The sequence below is a fragment of the Protopterus annectens genome, chromosome 6.part0 (genome assembly GCF_019279795.1).
Source record: "Protopterus annectens isolate FY-2018-M chromosome 6.part0, PAN1.0, whole genome shotgun sequence".
Taxonomy (NCBI): Eukaryota; Metazoa; Chordata; order Ceratodontiformes; family Protopteridae; genus Protopterus; species Protopterus annectens.
In genome coordinates, this window is record NC_056737.1 from 1,246,998,851 (window position 1) to 1,247,005,649 (window position 6,799).

The following is a 6,799-nucleotide window of genomic DNA, read 5'->3' on the forward strand; positions in this document are numbered from 1 at the left end:
TGGGTGTGAGATGCCATGGCAGCCATATCTCTGCACCCCTGGGGGTTGGGAGGATGGGATCGCAGACCTGGATCCCAAGGGCAGCCTTCAGCATGCCCACATTGTTGGCTGACTCTCCTGGCAGAACCTAGGTGTGAGACACCACAGCAGCCGTATCTCCTGCCCACAGGTTCCAGGAGAATGGGATCCTGGATCTGACTTCCCCAAATGGACCTCTCCCGGGAACCACGCAACCACCACTGGGTCACCCCTCTGGGGATGACCCTTAAACCCGAGTATGCAATCCTCAGCCCACTCTGCTCCAGCATAAGTTCCGGCTATCTGGATGGAGACACCGGAGAGGAGGAGTGATGGGTGCAACCAGGGACCTCCTGCCACATGGGAGGCCTCACAGCTGGGGCGTACCCAGCCCGCACTCCTTCTCTTACCCGGCCAGACCCCATGCCCACCTCCGATGAGCAAAATCTCACCGACAATCTGGACGGAGGGGAGGAGGCAGGGTGGCACACAGGGTGTGCGAGTCAAGAATGGGTCCCCCCTACCCGTAAGGGTGCAGAGCCCGTCCCCCCACCTGTGACAAAAGCTTGGCTCAAGGGCTGACTTTCAATAGATTGCAGCTTTTTGCTGCTCTGCTACATATGAAACCCTGACCTAGAATCAGGTTGTCTACGAATGATTTAGCACACGGTTCCCCACAAATGTGTGGTGCACTGCTGGAGAGAAGCAGCCCCCTTCCATCCATGCTCTGACCCAGTGATGGCCAACCGGAGATCTGCGGCACTGCAGTATTGTTATGTTTAGGTGGGATTCTTACCTAGAGGCATTTAGTCATAATCCCACCATTGGCTCCTCAGCCAAGCACATACACCAAATGTTTGAACCTGCATTTCCTCTTGTATGAGCAGGATTGCTATCGCAACAACACATCATCAGTAGGGTAACACTAACTGTTATCACGATGGTCTAAACCCAGCTCACATTTCCTATTAGTGGGTGAACAAGCCAACGCTTGGTGAATTCTGCTTCACAATGATAGGAAGAGCAGACATCAAAGGATCAGAAAGCGATGTCACTATGAATGCTTGGCCACAACAAGCCAATTATCCCTGTGGTGACTTTTCTAACACCTCCTGCTTAAATCCCAAAAAGCCAGAAGGATTGTGAGGCACCGCTTTCATGGTCTGTATTCATACTGAAAATTAAGATCAAGCAAGCTTTTGCACTTCTGCTCCAAGGGAGATTTCTGTCCTCCCTGAGCTCACCTAAGGACACCTGTGTTACTCTTTGACAGGTGTACTGCCCCAGTCAAACTCCCCACCTGACACTGCCCCAGCGCGGGTCGCTCCAAGATGCCCAGGTGCTTGGAGCCAGAAGCGAGAGCCCCAGTGGAGCTCACCCACCATCTGACAGGGTAAGTGAAAAAATGATAAGAGTAGTGGTATTTCACCATCAGCTGAGGCCTCCCACTTATTCTACACCTCTCATGTCTCTTCACAGTGCCAGACTAGAGTCAAGCTCAACAGGGTCTTCCTTCCCTGATGATTCTGTCAAGCCCGTTCCTTGGTTGTGGTTTCACTAGATAGTAGGTAGGGACAGTGGGAATCTCATTCATCCATTCATGAGCGTCACTAGGTTCACGGGTTCATAGGTTCATAGGTTGGTACTAGGCTATTGGCCCTGGGGCCTATACAAGCCTACCCATAACAATTCCCTGGCTATTTCTTCCCACAGTATTTACTTCCCTGGATGCCTGTCTAGCAGGCTGACTGATGTGATTCCCAGGGTGAATTTCCTATCTCCCATCCAATCATCAAGGTTCCTCTTGAAGAGCGACAAAGAGGCACTCTGCTTGACATGTATGGGCAGTCTATTCCAGAGTCTGGGGAGTCTCTGGGTCAGGAACCTATCCCTCCAGCATGTTTTGTTCATTGTGATGACAAGGTTTAGATCCCTGGAGTGTGTGGCTCTGAGGGATTGGGATTTCTTTAAGTGTAGCATGTCCAACAGCTCTAGGTTTGACATGGCCTTGTATGTTAAGCAGACATTGCCTCTGAGTAGACGATATGTTACAGAGTATAGGTGGAGTTTTTTTTAGATGGTCAGCATAGGCCATCTGCTTTAGGCCTGTGATTCTTTTAGTGAGGTATTTCTGCGGCCTTTCCAGTTGTTGCAGACGTCTTGAGAGGTACATACATAATGGGGCATTGTATTCTATAATAGGTCTAATGAGGGATGAGTAGAGTGGGACAATTATCTCCTTTTTTCTGGATGAAAAGCCCTCAGTGTTGAGGTGTGCCACATAGAAGGATTTCCTGACTGTTGTGGCGATGTGGTTATTGAAGGTGAGACCACTGTCCACCTGTGTCCCTAAGTCTCTTATCACACTTTCAATCTAATTAGATGACAAGGCATTTGGCTACCTTAAGAGAGTCATGGATACTCCCGCCATTTACCCGCACTTCATTGAACTTCTTCACTTTGACATTCAGAGCACTGGGGGGAAATCACAGTGCATCAACACCCATCTCAGGGCTTCTCAATGCTTTGTTTTAATTAAACAGTCAGATTCCCCCAGTCTGTATGAGTAATAAGTCAGCTGCTAGCTGCCGGACGATGCAGGATGCTGGTCGAGACCAGCGCCTGCCACAGCCGGGGCAATACACAGGAAGGGGCCGGTACATGTCCAGAGTCACGGCCCCTGCCACCCCCCGGCCCTCCCGGGAGAGGGGAGCATGGCAAGGGTGCGACACCTCATCCAGCCACGGCACATGCCCAGTCCCACTTTACACCCGAGCCCGACCGACCTAGCCCTTAGAGCCAATCCTTATCCTGAATTTACGGATCTGGTTTGCCAACTTGCCTTACCTACATTGTTCTAATAAATGTTAAAATGGGATATCCAGTGGCGTGCTAACAGGTCAAATACTATTAATCCAAAGGGCAAAGTTATAAGAAAAAGGGACTTTTTCCACCCCCTCCATATGGAGTGACCTAAGGATGGATTTCACTAAGAAAGGAACAGCAAATTTCTTGTGTGCAGCATAATTAGTGTGCTTTATCTGTAAGAGAAAAACAGATTTGGTCCTTATGTCATAAGCTATATTTTTGGCTAATAATTTTGTTCAGCCAGCCTTGATGTAGCTAGTCTATGATATTTTAAAATAGTTTAGCGAAGATATGCTTTTGTTTTATTCCATAACATAATTTAACTGTGGCAGGGCTAGCCACCCAGTGGTGTAAACCTTGGCTCGAGATGATTGTAACTGTTGAAGTGACACCCTGATCCCAAGTGTAAAAATAGGAAAAGGGGAAGGGGATGGATAGACAGATGGATGCTTTTGTTTAATTCCATAGCAATTAGTTCATTAGCAACTGCAAAAAACACTACATACTATGACGTGAAATTTATAATATAATGATATGTTGGAGGCAGGCCTATAAACATGGTCATTTATTCTGCAGTTTTCTCATTCATCACATGATTTTGTGTTGGTCTGACACTAATAAGATCTGATGCTGCCATAGCTCTCCTTATGTCCAGAGTCAAACACAAATCCAACAGCAGTAATGAATAAAAGCTTGGGAAGATATCCCGTGGTGGTAGCCTTAGACTCTGAGGAGGAATGAAAGGGCCAAACAGGTGACGGTAGAGAAGCCATTAAGTCAGACAAAAAAAATATTAAAATAACACTCACCTACCTTAGTGCCACAGGTTTTTTGCATAGCAGTTGTCATGTTCACATCTGATCAGAAAAGCATAGTTCTCTACTGACACCTGGCACTTATGATAAAACTTTGGTGATGACATTCTCATACAGCTTGTATGGCACTAGACAACTGAGTTGGCTTCAGTGATTGTTGACACTAAATCAAGGCTCCATTAGCCTCTCCATGTAGTAATTCAGGGTATGATAAATATATCATGGCTCATTTTTGATTAATTAATAATATATCATCACTTTAAAAATAATATGGAGGCCATCGCCCATCCCTTTGGAACAGTGATCGCCTATCTCTCAGGACCGACTGACCCATGTTCAACTACTGTTCACATGGGACCCTCTCCACTTCAGCCTTGAAAGCTCTCCTTTCAATATTTGCTACTACCACCAAGATCTGCACCCACAGCGGCTCCACCCAGACCCTCGTCCTGGGCTTCAGTGCCACAGTGGCAGCCATCCTACTCATCGTGGCATAGCCCCCTTGGCTCCCAGTGCCAGCGATGGCCGGGTATGGGCCCAACACTGCCGCTCCATCCATTTTCAGGCCTAGTTGATTTGGCAAATGAGTTGTTACGCACTCCTTAGCAGATTCTGACTTCCATCACCACCATCCTGCTGTCTATATCAACCAACACCTTTTCTGGGGTCTGATGAGCATTGGCATTGGATGCCTTAACCCAGCATTAAGTTCATCGTGTAGCACCAGTTCTGATTACCAAAAGTGGCCCACTGGGCACTCGCATTCCACACCCTACTCCAAGCCAGTGAGTCGGGCTTCTTACCCATTTAAAGTTTGAGAATAGGTTGAGATTGTTTCAGCCCTAAGACCTCTGATCATTCGCTTTACCAGATAAAACTACATCTGCTGAGTGCCAACTATCCTGAGGGAAACTTCGGAGGGAACCAGCTACTAGATGGTTCGATTAGTCTTTCACCCCTATATCCAGGTCAGATGACTGATTTGCACTTCAGGACCTCTATGGACTTCCATCAGAGTTTCCTCTGGCTTTGCCCTGCCCAGACACAGTTCACCAGCTTTCGGGTCCCACCAAGTACGCTCACGCTCCATCTCGCTGACAGGACGGATGAGACAGGTCGGCGGTGCGGGTGGATCCTATGTCAGCTGGTGCTCACTGGCTCTCACTATCATTGTGCTGTGGGGTCTCCTGCCCACCCGTGGACTCACGCACCTGTTAGACTCCTTGGTCCATTTTTCAAGACTGGACAGGTGGGTTATGGACAGCATCGCGGACCCCGGGTACCTGAGGTGAGTCCACCAGCCCGGGAGTGGAATGCAGTCAGGTCACACTGAGGACAGTCCGGCCCATTCATCAGTTCCACCTGGAGCCAGGGGCTCTGACCCCCACTGCAAGGGCAAGGGAGGGTGCGGCGGCGGTTGTTTCTCACAACTCCGGGGCACAGTGAGGCTGATTCCATGGGCTGTAACACTCCCCTGCAGGAAGGGGAGCCACCTTCCATGCGTTCTGCCCGGCTGACCTGGAGCCAGTCGCGGCACACCGCCACAGAGGAAGTGCGCCCGATGGCAGAAGGTGCACCCAAGGATGGTCTCCCATCCCCCAGAGGGAGAGGGGAATCTGCCTCACCCGGGGGGCTGGCATGGCCGCTGAATTGAATCCTCCATGTGAACCTCACCTGTTTACCTCTGAATGGTTTCACACCCTCTTGAACTCTTTCTTCAAAGTTCTTTTTGACTTTCCCTTATGGTACTTGTCTGCTATCAGTCTTGTGCTGGTGTTTAGCTTTAGATGGAGTTTACCACCCACTTTGGGCTGCATTCACAAACAACCTGACTCCGGGAAGACCTGAGCTCGATGTCCCGGGGGCTGACACTGGCCTCACACCATCCGTGGACTGAGCCTCAATCACAAGGACATGGGCCTCCTGGGTGGCACCGGGGAGATGGACTTCCGTATGCCACAATTCCCTGCGCCCATTGCCTGAGCAGGGATTTGCCCCTGGCCTCTTCCCTCTTCACTCGCTGTTACTGAGGGAATCCTGGTTAATTTCTTTTCCTCCGCTAAGTAATATACTTAAATTCGATGGGTCGCCACGTCTGATCTGAGGTTGCATTCCGAGCATGGTCGCAGATGATGGGGGGCTGGCACCAGTCCTCCCCCGGCCCTCGCACCCACTCCCCCACTGCCGGACTCAGGGTAGTGGAGGATGGCCAACACGACCCCGGCATGTGGGAACCAGGTGGCTGAGCATTGTGTCTCACCCTGGGAGGGCAGTCAAGTAGCAGTACCACTGACAGCCTCTAGGGGGTGGGACAGATGTGCACCTATACCCTCCCATCTGCAGCAGCGTGCGGGTGGGCTTCCTGGCTTGGGGCAGCAAGGACTTCCTCTCCTCCATCGGCATCTCACCCTGGGGGGATGGTGACCCATCGCAAGCTCCCTTGACTACCCTGGCATGCCCTCAATGGGGGTCGGACATCCTTGGGGGCAGTGGAAGGCACGGTAACCCTCAGCCAGGCATAGCCCCAGGAGTAACCCGGGGCCGCAAAGTGCTTTTGAAGTGTCGATGATCAGTGTGACCTACAATTCACATTAGTTCTTGCACCTAGCTGAGTTCTTCATTGACACATAAGCTGAGTGATCCACCACTCAGAGTCGTACTGGGGGCACTGTAGCCCATGTGGAATCACACCTCGAGATGAGCATGCAAGATTTCATGGGCACTGTCGTGGGCACCAGGACTGGTGTTACTAGCCCTGACACCAGCCATAATGCCACACTCTGGGTCTTCAAACTGATGTCCCACGGGGAGCAGGGCATCCTCCACAGGTACCCATGACCACCTTCAAGGGGAGAGGACACCAGGGTGTGCCCCACTAGGGTAACCCCGTGTGACCGGAGGGGTTGGGCCATTGTCCCCTTGGCGGGATGACACCCTCTCCCTCCCCTTCCCACATGGGGAGCCTGTCACCTCCGGGGTGCGCAGCGGACTGCACCACTGGGCCAGATGCACCCTCCGCCACCATCCCCTCAGGGCAGCAGAGGAGCGCCTGCACCTCCTGCAGCACAAATGGGACCCCTTCCCTCCCACCGGTGGGA

General features: G+C 51.1%; 2 pseudogenes; both read right to left on the reverse strand.

Moving 5' to 3' along the window:
* Positions 1-576: 576 nt before the first annotated feature.
* Positions 577-5,810, reverse strand: LOC122805163 (annotated as a pseudogene).
* Positions 5,811-6,203: 393 nt separating this feature from the next.
* On the reverse strand, positions 6,204-6,357 carry LOC122805046 (annotated as a pseudogene).
* Positions 6,358-6,799: the final 442 nt, after the last annotated feature.